A 24,788-nucleotide genomic window follows, 5' to 3' on the forward strand; every position below is an offset into this window, starting at 1 on the left:
CAACTTCTCAAACAACTAGGCCTACCAGTGTCGCAAAACAGAGGAAAATAAAAGAGAGGATTTAGTATAGCTTAGACAGCTTTGTGAGGAAATCAAATTAATAACTGATTTTCTCTCACCCTATCAATGAGCATTCAGTGCAAGAGATATGTGACCGGCAGCACATGCACCGAAATAGCTCAGTCCACCAGGCCAGTTCAGGTCTGCACTACGTAGTAGCCTAGCATCCATTGCCTTGAGGATATGATCTCCAGTGGTTTGAAGTAACTAAGTACATTCAAGTACACTACAATTTTGAGGTACTTTTACTTTACTGGAGTTTTTCCAATTTTCTATACTTTTACTTCTACTCCACTACATCTCAGAGACAAATAGGCTATCGTACTTTTTACTCCACTACAATTATTTGAAAACTTTAGTTACTAGTTACTTTGTAGATTTAGATTATTATTACAAAACATACATTAGCCACTTCAGCCCTATATACACTTCGGCTATTTCACGCGTCATGATGCTAATTTCAAAAGATTTTTATACATCTTGAAAATGGGACATTCTGCATGATGAATACTTTTTACTTTTAGTACTTTAGGTATATTTTGATGCCAAAACGTTTGTACTTTTACTCAAGTGAATTTTGAGTAACAGACTTTTACTTGTAACAGAGTATTTTTACAATGTTGTATTGATACTTTTACTTAGGTTAACAAAACATCTACTGCATGGTGCACAAACTTGGACACATCATCAGTGTTGTTTCCTGGAGTCATCGGATGTTTCGGGTCTTGCTACAGACACCCTCCTCCAGGCGACCCGACCGAGGCTGATCAGACCCCGGGCCTGTGTCCAAGTGGCATGCTACTGCCCCCACTGTCTCTTGGGGACTTAGGGCGGCTGGTGAGCTGTTAGCAGCGGATGTTGGCGACACTAGGAGGCTCTGGGCACTGTGTGGGTTGCCTCCGGGCCTGGCTCCTCCTTCGTCTGACCAGAAGTTACTTCTGTGCGCTGTGTCGTCGTTGCCGCAAGGCAGCAAACATCTCACTCTACCTTGCCGGTTTTACAGCAGTCTGTAGCTAGCTTTTGCAGGTTCTTCCTCACAGAAGAAGTGGTTTGGGCTGCCAACCCTCTCCACCCCGGATTGCCGTCTCTCCTCCCGTCCTCTGTCTCTCCAGATGTCACCACACTCTTCGTGGTCGAAGTTCTACTTAAGTAAAACATTTGAGTACTTTTTCCACCACCGGTAGCCATAGCATCCATTTCCTTGAGGATAAGGATCTCATAATATGAGTTGTACACAAACCAAGATTTCCCTTGACCCAGTGACGTTAAACTGTGTTTTATATCTATATATCTATACACGGTGAAAGAAATCCACAGATCATCCATTTGGAGTTTAGTAAATAGAACTCTTTCTATAGCCTCTGGTAAGAATTCTAATCATTCCAGGGGCCAAGCTATAGTTGTGTGGGAGAAGCAGCAGAGACCTGAACAGTGACACACTGTGTGTGTGTGTGTGTGTGTGTGTGTGTGTGTGTGTGTGTGTGTGTGTGTGTGTGTGTGTGTGTGTGTGTGTGTGTGTGTGTGTGTGTGTGTGTGTGTGTGTGTGTGTGTGTGTGTGTGTGTGTGTGTGTCATCATTATTGATGTGTATGCTGGTTTAGGAAATGTGATTTCACCTCATGCGAACTGAGCAGCTACAGCCTACACACACACACACACACGCACACGCACACGCACACGCACACGCACACACACACACACACACACACAAATCTCTTGTGTGCTTGTATGTGTGTAGTTTACAAACAGAAACCCCAGAATGCCCATTGGGGGAAATACAGTGACAAACAGTTAGTCAAGTCAGACCAAAACAAATCCATGATCAAGAATGAAGGTGTTGACTTCAACAGGACTGTAATTAGACCTCTCTCACTGTCTTGGTTAGAGATCACAGGCATGAGAGACCTCGGCCAATGGGAAACAACATGATAAATGATGAGGTGCAACCTGGGTTCTCAAGCAATTCTCACTTCTCACAAATTCATCATGGAAATAAAGGTTAATTGAATCTTGTCGGGGTTAAGACAAGGACAACTATTTAGCTGGAACACGAGTTTTTCCCCCCTTATTTTTTCCTGTGTGTGTGTGTGTGTGTGTGTGTGTGTGTGTGTGTGTGTGTGTGTGTGTGTGTGTGTGTGTGTGTGTGTGTGTGTGTGTGTGTGTGTGTGCGTGTTGACACACACACACACACACACACACACACACACACACACACACACACACACACACACACACACACACACACACACACACACACACACACACACACACACAATCACACCCCCCCCCCACACACACACACACACACACACACACACACACACACACACCGCGCGCGCAGCAACACAGTGTTGTGCACTGCGTGTGTCCCTTTAATCGCAGACACAGTAACGACCAATCAGCGGTCGTCTCAACTTCTCTAGCTGGAGAGCGGAGGTGATGCCCGCTTTTGAGAGTCAGTCAGTCTGTCTGAGAGAGAGAGAGAGAGAGAGAGAGAGAGAGAGAGAGAGAGAGAGAGAGAGAGAGAGAGAGAGAGAGAGAGAGAGAGAGAGAGAGAGAGAGAGAGAGAGAGAGAGAGAGAGAGAGAGAGAGAGAGAGAGAGAGAGAGAGAGAGAGAGAGAGAGAGAGAGAGAGAGAGAGAGAGAGAGAGAGAGAGAGCAGCAGCAGTGATCGGTCGGTCAACTCAGTTGTTCAGTGACTCAGTCGCGTCCACTGGATTCACACGCAGCTCGTTTTTGTTTATTGATGAACCCTCATTTGTGAAAACCAAAAAAGCAACGGTAAGTTCTATTACTATTTCTCATGGGAAAACTAACTTATATAGTTTGTATGGACGCATTGGACGGCCTTGCATAGGCTATGTATGTATGTATGGGAGATTTACGCATTATTCCCATTTCGGAAGGATGCCCGGTTGGTGCTTCTTGGACAGCAAAGCAACGCGTAAAACACACCATGGATCAGTTACTGTGATGAGGGATGAGAGACATGTGGATGGAGTGGGTTAGACTGGTCTTATTGGGGAATATAACTTAAACACGTTCACTCCATGTGTTGAAATGAGCGACAATTATTTTTTTTGAAATAACTTACCGTTATTTCTAGGCATCACAGTGTCTTCCTCTGGTTGGAGCTACGATTCACATGGAAGCTTGTGATTCTCGGAAGTTGTTGAAATAGATAGTTTTTCCTTTCTAAGAATACTTTAAAAAAAATGTTTTATTGTTATTTGTTTTAATAGCTATGCTGTTTGATGAGGATTGTACCTCGGTGCGCTTGTCTTGTCCAAACTGGACTTATGTCCCCGTCGGACAGTGGCTTTTGTCTTGTTGTTCCACAAACCATTCCAGTTTTTTGAAGAGGTTGATCACTTCTATTAGAGCGGTTGATTATGTCGGCTATTTGGAACAGGCTACTTTTTAATCGTTTCATTCTGAGTGAAATGTATGAATGAAATAAATAAATAATACGTTCCAGAATGAAACTTAGGCTTTCTTTTATAGGCCAACTAGTCTATTTATATCGTTAAATGCACATGAAAGTCAGAGAGGCAGTGGCAGTGCGGTTGCTTTTTTTTTTTTACCCTGAGAGAATAACGGAAAGTAACGGTCCAGCGGAGCCCATGGATAGGCGCTCTAAGTAGCTCAATTCATATCACAGTGGTTTTCAACCCTTTTCATATCAAGATCCATTATGTATTCGGCATTTGAGCCACGGAACCACCGTTTGATGAGATTTTGACTCTCAGACCCAAAACTTAGAATATTCTGTTATCGTTGGATACGATTTTGTCCGCAATTCCATGCTGTATTGATGTTGGTATACCATTATGAGAGATAACAGGCAGGCGTTGATCAAAAGAACAATTCTTCTACATTCTCTAATTGTGTAGACATCTTCTAAATCAAGTAGGCTAATGCAGATGTTTAACAATAATCTAACTCTTGAGAGCGTGACATTTTACACTCTCAAGAGTTAAAGATCTAATAAGGGTACATTTGTTTGCCAAACTCTCCATCATTTATACCTGGGGACCACCCCCTTCAAGGACCACTGGTGGTCCCCGGACCACTGGTTGAGAACCGCTGCCATTTCATTTGAAGACCGCAAGTCCTCAACTTGTTTAGATATAAATGTGTCTGCATGGAGAAACTGCCTCTCGGGACTCGGGTAGAAGCTATAGTTGTATTTAGGCAAATCCTTCTGCTATAGTGAGTGCTTATGGGAGGCTGTGCTTATTATCCTTGTTTTTTTTTCAACGCACGGATTAAGTTCATGATGGAATTGCGATGTTTTTTTTTATTTGTCATCTTAATCCAGATGTTATTTCATTGAAGGTATTTGGCCAGTAGCCTATAGCCTGGTATTAATCGGGTGGTTATTATTCTTTTGCGGTATTAGTTTATGTTGTGAAGTTTTGTGTTTCATGACACATATTGCACCGATGTGTTCATTCCGGTTGTCCTATACTCCCTAGCCGTTTGTCGCAGAGTCCTAACGGTCAAAATGGCCATGGAACGATGATCTGTAGCTATCTTTAACGTAGCCCAGGGGTCTTCAACAGGGGGTCCGGGGACCCCTAGGGGGTCTTCAGAGTTACTGTAGGGGGGGGGGGGGGGGCACCAAATCTTTGTGTGATAGGAACTTTTTTCCCCCCATTCACCACATGAACCCTAGGATCCCTATTCTGAGGGGAACATTAGCGGGAAATAGCAGATCTACAAGCTCATAATGCCTTGTGCTAGGAGCTTGTAGATCTGCTATTTTCGGCAAAAGAGGTTTGATGTAGAGGGGGGGAAGAGCGGACCATGTTTTGAGGGTTTAATGGGTTAAGTGTCTGAAAATACATGTTAACATGAATCCAACACAACAAGTCTATGAAGCTGGGTATGAAATCTATGAAAAAGTTGAATCTGCAACACAATTTATACAATAAAGTGGGGGTCCCTGCTTCATCTCTCTCTCAGCTAAGGGGTCCTTGGCCTGAAAAACGTTGAAGACCCCGGTCATAGACTATACTGCGAGAGAGGGAGCGGGATGGAAAGAGAGAGCCCAATGCGTAATGATGCTGATGTGTTCTGACTGCCTTTGCAATCTCTCTCTCTCTCTCTCTCTCTTCTCTTCTCCCCTCTCTCCCTCTCTGTGTGTGTGTGATTGAGTTGGCCTGCGGGCAGTCAAGGCTGCACAGCCACCTGTACCTCTATTTCGCGTCTATTCTCCACCCACGGGGTCTTCATCATCGGTTTAGATGAGTGATTACTCGTCAGATGAGAGTATCCAGGGGTATTTCTCAATGCCTAATTAAAACCAGTAGCCTTAAAGCAGAAGACTGGCAATGATCACAGTGCAAGGTTCTATAGTTGCTGTTGCTTCCAATATGCGGGGGGAGATGTGTGTCTATAATGAAATGTATAACCTCAGGCCACTTGTCAACATGGGGAAACTGCAAATATGACTTTTTGCGTGCGGCTGAGAAAAAGCATCTCCGCCCAGGGTCTCTAACCTGTTTCGGTTGACATTTTGTGTAAGAAAAATCCCTCTCCTAATTGCCGGTGAGAATTGATTTGCTCCGCCTGTCTTAGTATCTGATTAAGAAGGGTTTTGACCCTCCACGTAGGCCCACAAATTATGATTAATTTATGTCTATCGGCCATGTTGAGTTTTTGATGGTACCCGAGGGCTGATAATGAGATCTGCTGTGTTCATTAAAGCTTCTGTCAGATTCCGTTAGGGAATTTGGGGCAAACCCTGTGTGTGTGTGTGTGTGTGTGTGTGTGTGTGTGTGTGTGTGTGTGTGTGTGTGTGTGTGTGTGTGTGTGTGTGTGTGTGTGTGTGTGTGTGTGTGTGTGTGTGTGTGTGTGTGTGCGTGTGTGTGCGGAGAAGAGGTATAGGCCTATGAAGCTGTAAATACAGATTTTACAGACAGACAGGGTATGTGAATGCTAGAGGACATACACCAGACCCATTAGACATGCATCAACACCAATGCATCAGGGTGGAGCCCTCACCCATGTCAAGGCCATTCAGTTAGTTGCCTATATCTGCACGATTTGTCTATCACCCAAAAGTTAGCCATGCAATGCATGCTTCCTGCTTTTATCAGAGCACAATGGAAGCGCCTCTGGAGTCTGGAATACCATGTAGAGAGACCACGTGACACACATTACCCTCCACTGATCACCGTTAACAATGGAAATCTTTGATACCCAATTAGATCATATGACACTGACCTTCTCCACTTCAAGGAAACGGCACACCATCTGGCTTTTATAAGCTACAAAACAACCCCCCCCCCCTCACACAAGTATGAGAAGTGAGCGTGACTGGTAGTATCTGATCACCCGCTTAGTATAAGGTACCACAACCTTGAAAGCGCCATCTTGCGCGTGCATTGGTGTTTTACTTACTGTCATCAGCCTCAAAACTGACAGTTCTGAATTACTATTTGGTCACGGCTCATCACAGGGACATTATTCAAATTAAAATGGAACATTACTGTATTTTTGGACATGGTCCCAAACCTGATTTTTTTTAGCACTAGATAAGATGATGTCCTCCTTCAGCTACAGTATGCTAATGCTGGGTGTGCTGAGTCCATTGTTTCAGTAATGCTGTCATGCCAGTGCTATTGTTCAGCCAAACCCAGAAGGGAAGTAGTACCAGGCAACCTGCATCACCCAAACATGTGGGTGGGCGTGAGGAGGAGGATGAGGAGGAGGGGGATGCAATGTTATTTGAGTCAGGTCAGGACATCCAAACTTTGGAGATGGCCTTGAAGATGCACTTATCAGTGAGTCATACAATCTGGTCCCTGAGTTATGGGCTCACATGCATGAAACGTTTCTTATCAAATATGGCAAATTGCCAGTGGGTTCCTAAAGTATTTAACGTACTAATGACAAAAAAAGATGAAAGTTTAAAAATTCAAACATAAATATTCTAAATCAGTAGGCTAGTTCAAACAATGCACCTGATCCATTTGGGTTTTAAGAAACTGAGTTAGAAAATATGGGTCTTAGCAAAGTAAAAAATAATGGGAATGACTGAACTTCAACTAATAGCAATAAGGTCTTTGAACTGTTATTTTTACGTACCCAATCAAACTGAAATAAAGAATATGGTGTTGAATTAGGCATGAATGTCTTTCTACATACATTTGTATTGCATTTTGTATTGCACTTTGTGCCTTGCGTAGCCTCGGTTGAGTGCTTTGCGATCATCAATGGAAACGTGCCTAATTTTCACAACAGTGTCGTTACAAAATGTAAATTTATTGATGATGATTTTTGCTCTGATTACCTGCTCCGCTCCGTCACACAGATTTATCTAGTGGAGCCAGCCCTTTGTCGTGAGTTCAATTGAACAAACATGCAATATTATCATAATTGGAGCCATAACCATCACGCACCAGTCGAACACATTGCCCTCGTGTCATACCATGCGATCATAAAATTAGTTGCATCGTCTCCATGAACCGTGGCGCCATCTATCCTTTGGTGAAACGTCCCGCCCGTCGCTCATCGTCAACCGCATTGTCACTGTTTACAATTCATGAGTAAACAGTTTCTCTGTGAGTCCAGGGAAATGATCATATTACTTACTGGCTGACATGATGTAATCTCAGAAACAGCAGTCACTGACCTCACTCTTTGAAATTCAATTATAGAAGCAGGGATGTATGCAGATGCAGGCCTAAAACAGTTCTGTATGCTAATGTGCTTGTGAGTTCTGACACCTAATGTGTCAATGAGCCATTGTTGTGTGCGTGTGCGTGTGCGCGTGTGTGTGTGTGTGTGTGTGTGTGTGTGTGTGTGTGTGTGTGCGCGTGCGTGCGTGCGTGTGAAAGAGAGAGAGAGAGTGTGTTTGTGAGAAATGGGAGGTGATAACGTTGATTTAACCCAGGTGCATCATCAACTCCATTAAATAGATTAAGTAGTATAAACATGTGATAGGTAAGTGTGTCTGTCTGTCTGCGAGAGAGAGACCAGCCACTGAGAGAGAGAAAAAGAAAGAGAGAGAGAGAGAATCTTCATAGCATAGCCAGTGTGTGCGCGCGTGCACTCCAGAGCTGTACGGGCACGTATATTTTGTCACCTCACATATTTCGTCCCCCTGTCATGGCAACAGCTCATATCGGCACCACTGGGGTGGCGGTGGGGGGGCTTTTAACGAGATGCAGAAACCATTGCAGTCAAATTAACAGCTTTCCTTTGACAAGCATTCAGCCGCAACTGTCTGGAAGAGAGCTGGTAAATTGTTGTTTGAAGGCAACTCACGGCCTTTCTGTGTGCCGGCTTGACAGCTCCTACAATTACACCTCTCTTTGGACTGAGAGTGCCGTGTTTGCAAATACCCCACCCCACAATCAAATTGGACACCCCAATTCAAATCTGGCTCAAAATATTGGAATTATGGTAGCCATTTTCCTATATGGGAGTGAGGTCTGAGGCCCACTTGCCAACCAAGAGTTTACAAAATGGGAAAAACACCCAATTGAGATTGCATGCAATTCTGCATGCAATGTAGCTCTGCAAATCCATTCTCGTAAAATAATTCATAAAGAGTATGATGCCCAATAATAATCAGAATTCAAAAGAGAACCTTAATTTTCAACCTAAGAAAGTGACCCAGACACCAGACATGCTCCATAACAAAGCCGCCACCTACAGAGCTGGTTCTGTGACTCTGTAAGCAGAGTCACCAGACAGAAACGCCACTAAATTATAAGAAAACAAAAATATATCTGACACATTGGAAAGAATCAACAACAACAAAAACAGAGCAAATTGGAACGCTATTTGGCCCTAAACAGAGAACACACAGAATATGCAGAGTATCTCTGAGCACAGTGACTGATTTAAAACTAAGGAAATCCTTGACTATGCATGTACAGGCTCAGTGAGCACAGCGTCGCCATTGAGAGAGGCCGCCACAGGCAGACCTGACTCCCAAGAGAAGACAGACTGTGCACCCGCTGCACACAAATTTAGGTGGAAACCAAGCTGCTCTCTTTTAACTACCTGCCAAGTGCTAAGCTGTACCAAGACATCAGAGACTATACTTCCCACAGATTACAAACACCCAAAAATATGACTTAAAAACAAAATAAAACTGTTCTATCTGCTGGGTGAAGTACAGCAATGTGCAAACACAGCAGCAATATGTGTGAGCTGTTGTGACAGGAAAAGGATGTCCAAATGGAATGATTACTCTGTGCAGATACCCTCCAGTTCATCACATTTTAAATCCTAAATAGTTCTTTCTTTCTTTCTTTCTTTCTTTCTTTCTTTCTTTCTTTCTTTCTTTCTTTCTTTCTTTCTTTTTCTTCTTCATCTTCTTCTCTGATTTACCTTGGCTTCATTCAAGGTTTCACAATTTTTTTCTTTGCACTGTCAGGAGGTAATCAAACAATTCTGCAAAGCAGCTGGTTCCCAACTCACACTGTGAACTGAGTGATGTTTTGACCATGAAGTCAGAAAGAAACCAATATAGAAAAAAACACAATAATTAACAACAATAGTTGTTTGTTGTCTATGGCCCTGCAGAGCACCTTGTACGCCTTTGTACTCGGAGAGTGCAAAAATGGCCCTGTAAAGGCCAGAGTGACAGTAATAAGCCAGAATTGACTGGGTCTAAAATCCCATTCCTCTTTTATAAGCCCCAAAAAATACATGAGGGGAACAGGCAGCCATGTTGTGAAAAGCAATATGACGGAGACAAAGCTTTACAGTGTCCTCAAATGACAGAGAGAGAGAGTTGCAAATGTTTCACACATAACTTCTTTATTCTTGCAAGCCTATATTTTAGTTGTACATGTCTTGGTTATAGGATTGTTTTGTTTCACACTTGCTTTGTCAATGTAAATGTATGTTTCTCATGGCAACAAAGCCCCTCGAATAGAATAGAATTGACAATGGTGTCATCTTCTGTGACCTGCGTTATTTGCCTTCACCTTGTTGTCACTAGGCTGTAAAATGGTTTAATAGCGGGAGAGCCTTGTCTCACACCACACTAAACAAACCTCATGTTTATTTCCTCTGTCTCGGTTAGCCATACCACAAGCTAAAGTACACAATACACACAAAGCAAGGTGGCAGAACACAAACTGACAAAGCTCCCCCTTCACACATGAAGCTGTTATTTGTTTAGTGATAAGTGGTGCTGATCTGCCATTGTCTGTCTTTATTGAAGGTGAATAGAGAAACAAAGGAGGTTGAGAGAGAGAGTGGCCATTGATGTTGTTAGGTAAAACTGGTTTGAAACAGAATGTTTAATGGACCTGCTGCAGATACAAGCCCCTTTTGCTGTTTCTTTTTCTCGAACATTAAGTCTTTACGGGAAATAATTGGTTTGTATTTGGCCATGAAGACAGGGTTGAAATTGTTCAATTTCGTCTGTTTGACAGTGGGTCACTTCCATTATACTGAATTGGACAAGACAAGCTGCCTATGATATTAAATCAAATGAAAGGGTGCTGACTTTTCAAACAAAGTTGGAGCTATTTTCACCAGAACACAGATGGAGGCGTAGCGCTTTCCATTTAATGCACAGTTCAAGTTCAGCAGGATATATTTTTGTTCATTCTCGTTGAATAGTGGAATATTTTGCCAATCATTCAGTCACTCACAGTACACTGCATGATTTTGGCCACCTTATACGATCATTTCATGTCAATGTAGAAAAGAAAAGAAAAAAGCCCAGAGAACTACACATGTTCAGATGTACAAGCTCGCACTCTGTCTTTCTTTCTTTCTTGAAAAGGTTACATGGATTCCATTCATGTCTGGCAGCATAACAAACAAATTAAATTGGTACAATGTCATGTCATATACACATAGGAACAAATACTTTTACAGTGGGTTTTGTGTTATGTGAAAGATTGAATAAAAAAAAATAGGTAAATCTGGAAATAATATTAAGATAATAACAAATGGCAGAATACTTTGGAAAATTGGTCGCCAGTAATGCCAAAAAAAATGTGTGTCGTAGTCAATAAACATGCCAGACCACTGGTATTGTCCTTTAAGAGCTTCATGATGGTTCAATTACAAATTCCTGCCTTTGATGCTAGCTAATGACCTTGTGAAGGAGCTGCATTAATTCTCTCACTAATCACACCCCAAAAACACTGCTCACCACACATCATGCTCTTTTGTCTGCATTGATTTTTGTCATCCTTTATTTGTCAGCTTTCAGTAGTATGCATAGACTACAAATAATCTGGTTTACACCAATTAAAGGGATAGTTCACCCCCCAAATTCTATCAATTAGTCGTCCCATGGAGACTTGAATACTTCATGGATATTGTTTTGTTTTTGTTGCATTTCTAAGCCAATAATTTGATGACCGGCAGCGGTTCCGGTAGGAGACACAAAGCGTCTCCTTTGTGTCTCCTACTGGAACCGCTGCCTACCGGTCCGCTGTTCATCAAATTAGTGGCTTAGGAATGCGTCAAAAACAAATAAATATCCATGAATTCAAGTCTTCATGGGGTGACTAATCAATAGAGAAAAAAAATGTATTTGGGAGAACTATCCCTTTAATAAAACTATTTTACTCACAACTTCCTGGTGTGAGTTTGTAGGATAAATACTACAGGCTGAATTTCTATATAAATAATGTGTCTATGGACCAATGATGCTTTTGTTTCCCACAGTCCACTACTGTAGTACTCCCAGTCCACTGCTGCCCATCACCATCCTGGTAGTAGGCAGACTGTCCTCATTAGATAAAAAAAATGGCAGCTGTTCATCCGATAATTAAACAAACATATGTGAGAGGGAGTGCTATACCATGAGATATTGGCATTGGTGTGCTGCAGTCATAGGCACAACTGGGCTCAAGGCCGCATGCTGTATATCTGGTATAGCATATTCTTGAGTGTGTCATGTCAAAAATAATGATGACACAAGCTTATTATGAAAATGAATGACCCCATGAAAAATGGTTCCCTCATTCCTTTCTCTTTCTTGTGCTTCCAAGTCCTCTTTGTAAGTGGGAGAAACCATTGATTCAGCCCATGTGGGGTATTTTTGGGTTGCAGGCATGGTCATCAGTTGTAGGTTCATTATCATTAAAAAATATAATTAAAACTAATTTGTTCAAAGCCAATATCTCTCATTGTTAATTAATGAATACATTTTTTTGCCCAGTAGCAAACTGATACTGGTTAATATGTTACATTGTTTCTCAAAGCTGGTGGCTGTTGCTAGGTTACAGGTTTAATAAGGTACAAGTGATACTTTTATGATGTCTGAGGGCTGCTGTAAACGTTGGCACTCGTTATTAGAATGTCTGTCAGCCAATGGAAATGTGAAGTCTGAACTAACCGTGGCATAATAAACACCATTAGTTTCAGGGCATCTTTAAACCGGTCTGTTTTTTTTAACGGTCTGGGGACAACGAAGGTTGAAGAAAAGAGAGCCCTGCATTTGTCAGATTTCTAGACTCCTCTGCAAACGCCTGTGGTCAGAGAAGAGAGAGGTTACATCGTGGACTTGACCGTAGCGGTGTGCTTTAACCTGTTCAATCCGGGAATGCATCACTGTCAATTTAGATTTCTTTGGCTATTCAAAAATAGCAGATATACAAGCTCATAGCGCTGCACTCGGTGAGCTTGTAGATCTGCAATTTTTGTTTTATTTCCCAAATCTTTATCCCACGATTTTGCAACCCCATATTTTTTTTCACCCAGTGCCAATTGTCTAAGTAATCCTGGGCGCTACACTCCCTCTGCCAGCCTAGGGAGAGCCCAGAGCCGAGCTCATGCCGCCTTCAATGCATGAGAGCTAACAAGCCAGGACAGGGGGGAGTTTACCCGGCTGGACGTAGAGCGTGGAAGGAACACGTTATTCCGACCAGTTCCTTTCCCCTCCATCAAGCGCCCTGGCTGACCAGGGGGAGGCAGTATAGAGACCAGGATTATTGCATGTTTTTGTGAGGGTATTACCTACCCTAGGGGACACAGGGAGAACATGCAAACTCCGCACAGAGTAGGCCCTTTTGCCAACCCCACTGATCTGCTATTTTTGAATAGCCAAAGAAATCTAACAATGCACACAGATGCGTTCCCGGATCGAATGGGTTAACTGGAGGTGACCAGAGATAGACACACACAGGGACACTTCCTCCATCTTAATCAGCACCACCCCATTGACCTCAGAAAGGTCACTGAGCGCTTGACCCCACAGCTCTGCTGCTGCTGCTGCCACCACATCATCAACACATTCATCTTCATTCTATATACCACGTTGACTCTCATTCCGTCCCTTCCCTTCCAGAAGGGCGTACATCTCATCTGCTTCTCCCTCTCTATCTTGTATTTCACTCTTCACTCTGTCTCTTCAGTTCAGTCTTTCTGACCCCCCCCAACCCCCCATCCAATTCCAGCTCCCTCTCTCAATCTCTAGCTCTCTTATTTTTGGTCTCCCGCTCTGCTCTTGCCTTTGGGCGTGTGTGTGTGGGTGTGATCATACTTAAAGACAGTTGAGAGGTCGTTGTATTCAGACAGAAGGAGTACTGAGGTCTAGATTCTTGGCAAAACACCCCCCCGCCTCACACATACAGTCAAGTGATGGAATACGGCACAGCCAGGCAGCAACCAGCTTGCCAGCACTCTACTAGTGCTAAAGTATATTATAGCACTATAAACTTTATAGTGAAAACTGATCACTTTTGGACATCAAGCTGGAACTGGGCTCTGAAACACACCCTCTGGCATTTTGAACTAGTGGATGCATCATGCTTGCTTTTCATTGCCAGATTCTTGAACAGGCTCCAAATTGGACTCTATTGCTTCCGAGTTAAAAATTCAGATATACAATAGTGTATATGTGAACTCATTGCTTGTAGGATCAGATTAGACTAGGTTGACTACATGATGTGTCAAACACATGATGTCCAAAATGTCCTTAAAAAAGCTTATCTAATGACAATGTGGGGGCTGCCCTTGGCTGACAGACCATAATCAGAAGTAATAAGAAAGTCATCGGTTCACCTCCTGGCCCGCCGAGTGATACGCGTCGATGGTCCCGGAGGCGTGCGTCCCTGAGTAAGACACCGATTAACTACCCCCCCCCCCCCATCAGCTGGGTTTAGTTTAAACTGGATTTCCCCGTGGGATTAATGAGGTCTACAAATGTAATTAGCCTAAAAGACTAAAATCCCTCGTTTGATTCATTGTCTTTCTGTCATCATTGTCTGTCCTTATAGTTTCCAAAGCATAACAAGCTGCCTGAGAAATAACCTTAAAGAAAAACGAAAAAGGAAAAAGTTAATATTTGTCCCCGAAACTTGTCCTCAGATCCTACATTTAAAGGAGGCTATTTTCCTTTTCAGCTTCATTCTCCCAGCATGCCATTTAATGGCTTGCTGACATTGTTAAAGAGATATGTCTTGGAAGGCTTTGAAGCTATTGTAGCTCTCCATGACACCCCCCCCCCCCCCTCCCTCCCCCCCTGCAGTTTCAACGACCGGAGCTATAACAATTCTCCCTGTCCACTTAAAAGGAGTTTTGAAGGACATGTGAAAAACTTCCGGCAAAAAAGAATCAATTTAAAGAAAAGTTCACTACATAATGCAGAGAAGCCAGTTAACTCATTCAGTCCGGGAAAAAATGTAAATCCTAAAAGTTTTCTAAAAACCGTATAATATCAGTGGTTCTCAAACTTTTTCATGTCAAGGACCCCCCCAATATGATATGTATTTGGCCGCGGACCCCCATCTCAAAATATTTTGTTCCAGGGACCCCTCCAGAAGCAAAGATTTGAGTTACAAATGTTCGCTTTAAAAATATATATATTCAAAGATTTTCACACATTTTCACGATTTTTCAAAAATAGCAGATCTACAAGCTCATGGCGCGGCACTCGGTGCCGCACCATGAACTTGTATATCTGCTATTTTTGAATAGCCAAAGCATAAAATAATGGCTATAGCTAACTAAAATGACACAGACGCGTTTCCGGATTGAATGGGTTACAGACAGCCGCAGAGAGAGCACATCACAACCTGAAAATCCACTGAGCGGGTGAATTCAGGTACAAGCTGTGAACCCCGTATCGATTTCAAACTGTTAAATCCACCTCAGTCATGAAATTCATGACTATTGAGAGAATGGATTGTGCAAAAATGGGGTGCAAGGAAGGTGGTGATATATCCACGCAAATATTGCATATACAGTCTATTAATGTAAGGTACGGTAAAGCTTCCATAGCTGTCAAGGTTTAGGAGGTGTCCTCGTTCTGGATGTGACATTGCTTAGTTCTGTAAAAAGTGATTGGATTTTAGCGGAATGCTATTGGCCAGGCCAAGATTTTATTGATCTTGGAGCACTCTATTAAATATACTAATGTTTAATTTTTTTTGTTTGCTGTTCATCTTCTTTCTATTTAGCTCACAGACACACAAACACGCACACAAATACTAGACACACAGAAGCTACATGCTGAAATGTTTTCTCTCATTAGCATAGTAATGGGTTGCCACATTCCAAGGGCTGGTGACAAAGCGGGGTCCTGTCAGACGTGTGTGCGTGTGTGTGTGTGTGTGTGTGTGTGTGTGTGTGTGTGTGTGTGTGTGTGTGTGTGTGTGTGTGTAATGTGCTGTAAAAGCGCAGTTCTCCCATTAAAACCTACTTTTTAAATGGAGGAACCGGAACTCTCCCTTTATGCAACTTGACACGAATTAAGGTACAGACATAGCCAGTAAATTGATTGGTGACAGCCCTGAATTCACACTGGGACCGAAATTGTCCCTGTTAAGTCTTTTCAACACAGCTCTAATATTCCCTCTCCTCTCCTCTCCTCTCCTCTCCTCTCCTCTCCTCTCCTCTCCTCTCCTCTCCGGCTCTATATCGACCATTGCAAATAAAAAGATGTCTGTCATCTTATCAATCATGCCATTCTTTTGCAAGAAATGACTGTGTTCCATAGACTAATAAATAATAAATGAGTGTTTGTGAAGTGCCTGCATATAGTCCTTGCCCTCCCCCCCCCCCCCCCCCCACACGCACGCACGCACACGCACACGCACACGCACACGCACGCACACGCACACACACATCTTTGCCTCTCTCCATCTTCCTCTCTCTTGGGTGTGTACTGTACTGTCAACAGGCAATACACAATTACAGCTATCCAAACCAATGACAATAATTGTTTTGTGATTGGTTGGGGATGGGGGTGGGGATGGGGTGAGGGATTATAATAGAGGATTCTGATTGCAAAAAAAAGTTTGACTTGGAACAAATTCTCTTTTACTTTGGGATTGAAAAGATTAGGATGTGGTTGTAATCTTTACTTGCACACTGTGCTCGTAAATTATTTGTCCCGGTTCACACATATCTGTTTTTATGGGCAGATGCGTGAAATACTTGCACTGTAGAGCCCATAGTCTCCTTATTTCCTTTCCCCCTCGAATCAGGAGAAGCTCTCTCATAGCGCCGCACCAGGAAGGGCTGAAAATGAGCGTGTCACCCTGTGTGTCATGTTTCTATCAGTGCCGATCAGTGCCAGAGCCAACAAATACCTGTGACTTTACAGAGTCATTTGTCCCGGGAATGAATTCTGATTGTAACCTTTACTACTAGAGAAAAAAAGCTGTATGTTAGTGGGTGTTGGTTCCCCTCTCCACTCATCCTCCCATCCACTCCATCCTCAGTTCTCACAGCTTAATCTCTGTCTCCTCTCCTCTCCTCTCCTCTCCTCTCCTCTCCTCTCCTCTCCTCTCCTCTCCTCTCCTCTCCCCTGCCTACATGATAATACTGTAATACCCACAGTTCCATCTGGTGCCAGTGACACCCTGCAACACTAATTGTTGTGGATGCACGTGGCATCAGTACACAAAGCTCTCTCTCTCTCTCTCTCTCTCTCTCTCTCTCTCTCTCTCTCTCTCTCTCTCTCTCTCTCTCTCTCTCTCTCTCTCTCTCTCTCTCTCCACGAGACACACACACACACACACACACACACACACACACACACACACACACACACACACACACACACACACACACACACACACACACACACACACACACACACACACACACACACAGCACACACACACACACACACACACTTCTCTGTTATCTCTCCCTTGTTGAGATTAAAGTGGCACACATGTTGCATAGAGGATTATGGGTGGGATGGGGCTTTGTAATTGATGGGAGCAGGTCACCCAACCCTCTGTGTGTGTGTGTGTGTGTGTGTGTGTGTGTGTGTGTGTGTGTGTGTGTGTGTGTGTGTGTGTGTGTGTGTGTGTGTGTGTGTGTGTGTGTGTGTGTGTGTGTGTGTGTGTGTGTGTGTGTGTGTGTGTGTGTGTGTGTGTGTGTGTGTGTGTGTGCATGCGAGTGTGTAGTGGGGTCAAGTGTACAGGAGGGGGGATTATGTGACCCGTGTTGTAGGTCTCAGGTTGCCTCCTTTGTGGAGGCGTTTTAAAACGCTGCGCCACTAAAAGCATGGTTTTAAATGCCCTCCCATGCACTTGGCTATACACCATGCACCCCAGAGCTTTATCAAACACTTACTGCCCACTTGTGCCAGCCTAAAGCCCAATTATTACATACACAGGATGCACAGAGGGCAGGCTATCAACTGTGTCTGCAACAAGCTCAAACCTAGAAAACAATTCCTGTCCTCAAAATACCAGTGGTCATGGTTTTAACTCCTTGAACGCCTTGATAGTAGAATCCTCTGAACCCCGCCCCCCACCCCTCATGTCTCTGTAAATATACCTTATGATTCTACTGAGCTTTATTCCAATATGTTTTGCATTGTGATTGTATTGTATGTATGTACTGATTAATTGAGTACAATGGACCACAATGGAAACACGCCCATGGGGCTTTTTGTGTTATCCGTTGACTGTACCACCTGTACTGTTAATAATCGTGTTAATACTCACAGTATTCAATCAATCGATAAAAGCTAATGAACTAAGAGAGAACTGGACTCAAACATTTACCTAAAGCTGATTCTCATATGATGGAATTCAAGTTTTATTCTACCATCTAGTGCAGGGGTCTTCTACGTTTTCAGACCAAGCACCCCCTAGTGAGAGAGAGATGAAGAAGGACCCCCACGATATTGTATAAACATTTTTACAGATTAAACTTTTTTTTTCTTTACTTTCTTTACTATCTGCTCTTTTTCCCAAAAATAGCCGATTTACAAGCTCACAATGCCTCGCAGCGCGAGGCGTTGTGAGCTTGTAGATCTGCTATTTTTGGCTAAAGTTCTCCTAAGAATAGGGATTCTATAGGGCTCAAGTCAAGTGGTTAATGTAAAAAAAATAAAAAATCCTATCACACAAAGATTTGGCGCCCCCCCTGAAGTAACTCTGAGGACCCCCTGTTGAAGACTCCTGATCTAGTGTACAGAGGATGAACCTCCGCAGTATCCGCACAATCTAAATGACTATAGCCTGTGTGTGAGGTGTCTGAACATCACACACCATGCGTGCGTGCACAGAGAAGCGGGACTATAAACAAGGCTTAAAGCTTGTGGGTAAAAAGCCTTGGCTGCATGTATGTTATGCGCTTTACAACACAGAGAAAGCTTAATGTCCATTTGATCTATATTGTCCCAAAGTCTGCTCTACTGCACTCTATATGTATGTAGGTCATTTTGTATAGCGACATGCCTTTGAGTGGTTCAATGTGTATTGTGCACTATATAGTCTGACAACAACCCCCCCCTCAATGTTGAATGTATGCTGCAGGATTTTTGAAAAACGTCCACTTTGGGGGGGGGGGGGGGGGGGGCACAATAGCAGTGCCCCATGTATACATTGCGTATACAGTTTCTTTATTGGGGGGGGGGGGTGCCATATATCAGCTTTTGATAGCCGCAGGCATTAGCCTGCTATTAGCTGGCTAGTTTGCTAAGGCCGACAGAACTGAGATACTGGCTTTGATAGCATTCAGACAATTTGGCTTTGATTTAATAAGCCGACATTTTCACTCAATTACATCTGTGGAACAGTAAGGATGTCCTTGACAGAGATTAAATGCCGGCCAGCGATCCACTCAGCAGTGGGGCTCACTCTCTGAATCGCACGGAGGCAACCGAGATGGCAAGGTTGGCATCTGGGCGTATTTGATTCTATTAGAGGGGCTGCTGTAGAACTGAACCATGTCTCTCTGGAGAGCTCCAAAGTCTTGTGCTGCTGATGGAAGTACATCTATCGCTGGGGCCTTGTCAGTCATGGAGCTGAGGTTCACGTCCCACTTGAGTTGCTGGGAATTTATCGTTCTCCGAAATCTAGCTCACCTTAACTGAGGGGGTCGAACCGTGTGCCGTATATGGCTGAGATTGAATGAGATTGCTCACTTTGCGCTGGAAGCGATGTAGCGTGAAGCGGTCTTGTGTGTGAGTGCAGTCTGGCCATGATACAGACATACACCATACTGCAGGTAGCATTTTGTACTTATCTGGAAGAACTCTCCATCAATGAAAACCCTTCGGCCGAGCTCTTTCTGATAGATTGTCTTGCCGTTGAAAATGAGTCTCTATCGCTGTAGTTTCATCTACAAAAGAGGGATTGGTTGGGGTTCAAGTGCACACATCCCTGTGGAGTTTAAGCGCTGAGCCAGCCAGAGCCATGTTTTCCCAGCCTCACTTACTGTTTCCTGTGAATGTTGGCAATCCACAGGCAGATGGAACAAGGTGTATTCAGCTGGTTCCATTCGAACGTATAAGCTGTTCGTTCGGCGACGCCTTTTAATAACGTGTCGAATGCTGAAGCCTCAAATTTATTCCTGGCATATGTGTTATGGTGCTTTGAAGAAGAAATGTGAGTGTGTGTGATCAATTATATTGAGCATTGTTTTGTTTTTTTTCTCCTTCATGTATGGCCCTATTTTTCTCTGTAATCAAACTGTTCAGGTTCAAAAGGGTTATTGGCTGAGGCTATGAGAATTAAAGGCCCAAATGCAAATGGATTAAAAGGATGCGTAGGAAAAGGATAAACATTGGTAATCATTGCATTATTGTCCTCCTGTTCATGTGCTGTGTCATCACTCCATGCTGGATCTTCCAAACAATTGTTCTTTCGGGGGAAGAACAGCAAGGACATCAAGCACGTAGAAATAGACTTTCTTCAACCGATTCCCTTCGTCAATAAATGTAAATTGGATGGATTGTTGGACCTGGAATGTGAGGGTTATACCTTTTCTCACGTATCGATACGTGTGTATAGATGATTTGAGATTAGGTTTGGTGTTGGTGGACAAGATCTGTGTTCGTGGCTTGCTGCTGTGTGTTAAGATGTTGGTCAGGTGTAATATGATCTCCAATGATCCATAAATGCAGATATGTGAGCAGTTGAAGTGGGGGAGCAGTAAATAAAACAACACGTCTGCAGCAGCAGGAGAGCAACATGACGGCGGGCTGACATTATATGGCGTGTGAATGATGATGCATTTGCTTGTAAATGTGCACTACTGAGAGAGGACCAATCAGCTTAACGACACACACCCTAGTGTCTCTGTTCTGGGTATAGGGTTGGGATCCGGAAACCTGGAGGAATTGGAGGAACCGGATCCAACATTGAGGAACCGGAATCGGTTCCATCACATTTTTAGAACCGTTTCCAGAACCGGTTTGTATCACATTGTCAGAGCTGGTTATGTGGACTTCCACGTCTGCTAGACGATTAGAATACCGGTGGTTCTCAAACGTTTACATTTCAAGGACCACCATAACTCTGAGAGTGTACAAGTGGAACCAAATGGACCCTTACGGGTCCATTTGGTTCCACTTGTACACTCTCAGAGTTACAGACCTGCAACGGTCCATTTGAAACCCCCTATAGGAATCGTTAAGAGGGAATCGTTAAAGGGATAGGTCACCCCCAAAATGACTATTTTTTCCTATCGATTACTCACCCCATGGAGACTTGAATTCATGGATATTGTTTTGTTTTTGTCGCATTCCTAAGCCAATAATTTGATGACGAGCAGTGGGTTCCGGCAGGAGACACAAAGAGGCTCCTTTGTGTCTCCTACTGGAACCCACTGCTCGTCATTAAGTTATTGGCTTAGGAATGCGACAAAAACAAAATTCAAGTCTCCATGGGGTGAGTATAATCGATAGAAAATACGTATTTTTTGGGGTGAACTATCCCTTTGAGGAACCAGAATCATTAAAATCCTAAAGGATCCCAGCCCTAATTCTGGGCATGTCGTATAATGTGAACATCCGGCGAAAATAGCTGATGTACATTCAGAAAAAAACAACAAAAAAACTATGTTTGGCAAACAGATTTGTAGAGGGAAAAAAAGGAGAGTACCTAGTATAAAGATGAAGAGCTGAACAATATAAGAACAACAACAACAACGACAAAAAACACTCTCTGAATTACAAGTGGATAAATTAGCACAAAGGATTACACTGTGTATATATTCGAGAACACACGTGTATGTAAACGGTTGGTGACCTGAATTGAAATGAGCGAATGTAGAAGAAGAGACATTTATCTGACCTCCCCTAGAGAAGCTACTCTAATCCCAATCGAGCGGTGGACTGGGCATTTAGTGACGGCTGTTAGTGGTCTTGTATCCACCCATCGTTTGGAAGCCATGTAGCACTGGGAGATGATAATGACAGTGCCAGCTACACTGACTTTATCTTGATCACAGTGGGAGAGTCGAAAAACAGAGCTGGATTGATGTGTTGTGCTGGCCTGTGGACTGCACACTGTCTAGACGCAATCTGCCCTTCAAACAAGCTATGGCTGATGTGTATGTGTGTGTGTGTGTGTGTGTGTGTGTGTGTGTGTGTGTGTGTGTGTGTGTGTGTGTGTGTGTGTGTGTGTGTGTGTGTGTGTGTGTGTGTGTGTGTGTGTGTGTGTGTGTGTGTGTGTGTGTGTGTGTGTGTGTGTGTGCGCGTGTGCGCGTGCGTGTGCGTGTGTTCATGCGTTCATGCATGTGTTTGTGTGTGTGCGAGAGAGAGGGAGGGAGGGAGGGAGGGAGGGAGGATGAGAGAGACCACTGTGTGCATTTGTGATCGATATTATTGATATTTTGTCTAGTGGGCCTGGCTTGCGGGCAGGCAGGCTGGCTGCTAGACTGACTGCCTTATTGATTGACTGACGGACTGCATGACTGACTGACTGACTGACTGGTTGACTGACTGTCTGTCAGGTGATCGTCCTAAAGACTATCTGACTGGGAGTTTGATTGACTGGCCGACTGACTGACTGACTGACTGATTGATTGACTGACTGACTGACTGGCAGTGGTGAAATGTTTTATTAAGTAAAAGTATCAACTGCAATGTACTCTGTTACAAGTAAAAGTCAGAGATTCAAAATTTACTTGAGTGTATGTACAAAAGTATTGGTATCAAAATGTACTTAAAGAACCTAAAGTAGAAAGTACTCATTATGCAGAATGTCCTATTTCACAACTTTTCAAATGTATAAAAATCTTTTGAAATATAGCAGATCTACAAGCTCACAATGCGTCGCATCACTACGCATTGTGAGCTTGTAGATTGGCTGTTTTCAAATGGCCGAAATGTATATAGGGCTGAAGTGGTTAATGTATGTTTTGTAATAATAATCTAAATCTACAGAGTAACTAGTAACTAAAGTTTTCAAATTATTGTAGAGGAGTAAAAAGTACAATATTCGCCTCTGAGATGTAGTGGAGTAGAAGTTAAAGTACTGAAAATTGGAAATACTCCAGTAAAGTAAAATTACATCAAAATTGTACTTAAGAACAGCACTTGAGTAAATGTACTCAGTTACTTTACACCACTGCTGGCTGGCTGGCTGGCTAGCAGTCACCACCCAATAAACTAAACGACTTATTGGTTGATGGTTCAGTGTCAGGCTTACTGCTTGACTGACTACATCAGTTACTATATATTATATGGACTTTCTCACTAGTTAAATCGACCACAGGCTAGTTGACCAGTTGACTAATTGGCTGACTGACTGTGGCTGAACAACTCACTGGTAGATAAATCTCCCATCTCCGCTGGTTATTAAAGAGAATGATTCATGGAGATGTCAAGCGTATCAGAAAAAGTTGCTGAGAAGTTCAGTCAAGAACTTGTGTCTCAAGTCAAGGTGCAGCCGGGTTAGTCCAGCTTTATGGTTTATTCATAATGAGACTTCACACTCCGAAGGACTCAGGGACCACACCGCCTGATGGATGGGAAGGAAGTGAGAATGAGAGAGACAGAGCGGCAGAGAAAGAGAGATGGGTGTGTGACTGTGTGTAGTGTATTTTTGTATGAGGGAAATAGAAAGAGAGCTAGAGAGAAAAGTTTGTGCATATGTTCCAGAGAGAAAGAACGATTTTGCGCGCGTGTGTGCGTGTGTGTGCGTGCGTGCGTGTGTGTGTGTGTGTGTGTGTGTGTGTGTGTGTGTGTGTGTGTGCGTGTACGGGTGAGACTGTGCGCTCACACCGGCAGCAACCTTGTCGCTGGGTGTCGCCATGTCGCTGTGTCCCTGTCACCCACTATGCCTGGATTCCCTGTCACTGCAGTCAGCTTGTGGGCGTTGCTATAATGTATTAGCTGTTTTGAGGAAATGGAGTGCTAAAGATGACAGCTGTCAGGTAACAATTTATATTTCACCTGCATATATAGTACAACAGAAAATGGTTTCTGATAGCATTTTAGGAAATACATAGGCCATGCAGTTGCTCAATATCGATTCATTTCACATTTGAAATGGCTATAGTTTAAAAGTTTGTAAAATGTGTTTGATTGGGGAGTCATTTGAATAGTACCCATACGGTTTGCTTCTAGAGTGTACATACTGTCCTGTTGTGGTTCACAATTAAAAAAAAGAGAGAAGAGAGAACTCATAAATTGTGATTTATATCTGAATGGTTTAATTAAATTTGATTCACCATGCATCTAAAATATATGAACACATAATCCTGCTCACAATCATTCAGATTCAGTATGTACTGTTGGAGGAATTTTAGGAAGCATAGTTGACAACTACTTGAATTTGACATAATGACTTGGTCTCGGTGTGAGCCCACGGTTATCTGGACAGAGACAGGGGGAGAAAACGTGTGGGTGCATCTGTGTGTGCGACTGTGGGGACAGGCTGTGTGGATGCTCTTGGATGCTTTCAGATGGTCACTGGTCTGTTCTGATGTGGAGAGGTGGCTGGGATTGCACACACACGCACATGCGCACACGCACACGCACGCACGCACGCACGCGCACACGCACACACACGCACAGCTGGCTGACATTTTCCTTTCTTCACCTCTAATTGGTCCCCTGAGACTTGTCGGGGGTCTAGTGGTCATCTGCAAGGTGGTGACACACACACACACACACACACACACACCACACACCACACACCACACACCACACACCACACACCACACACACACACACACACACACACACACACACACACACACACACACACACACACACACACACACACAGGCACACACACTGGGACTCCCAGGCTGCCTGTCATCCAGACAGGTGTGGCATGAATCTGCCCACAAAGAAACAGCAATTGCACACACAAACATGCATCACACGCCCGCATGAACGCACGCACACGCGCGCACACACACACACACACACACACACACACACACACACACACACACACACACACACACACACACACACACACACACACACACACACACACACACACACACACACACACACACACACACACACACACACACACACACACACACACACACACACAGAAACGGTCCACAGCTACCTCCAATT

The 24,788-nt window shown here is 43.5% G+C and overlaps 1 protein-coding gene across 2 annotated transcripts in view; it reads left to right on the forward strand.

Annotated features, from left to right (window-relative positions):
• Positions 1–2,723: 2,723 nt before the first annotated feature.
• Positions 2,724–24,788, forward strand: part of cdh6 (cadherin 6) — a 75,612-nt gene continuing 53,547 nt past the window's right edge. Inside the window, exon 1 of one of the 2 annotated variants that reach the window (XM_080440749.1) lies at positions 2,724–2,839. The gene's annotated coding sequence lies outside the window, so the exon portion shown is untranslated. Of the gene's footprint in view, positions 2,844–24,788 lie in introns of both variants that reach the window. The other variant, XM_080440750.1, reaches the window with a different exon arrangement.

The sequence above is a fragment of the Gymnoscopelus braueri genome (assembly GCF_963280865.1).
Source record: "Gymnoscopelus braueri genome assembly, chromosome: 10".
Lineage (NCBI taxonomy): Eukaryota > Metazoa > Chordata > Actinopteri > Myctophiformes > Myctophidae > Gymnoscopelus > Gymnoscopelus braueri.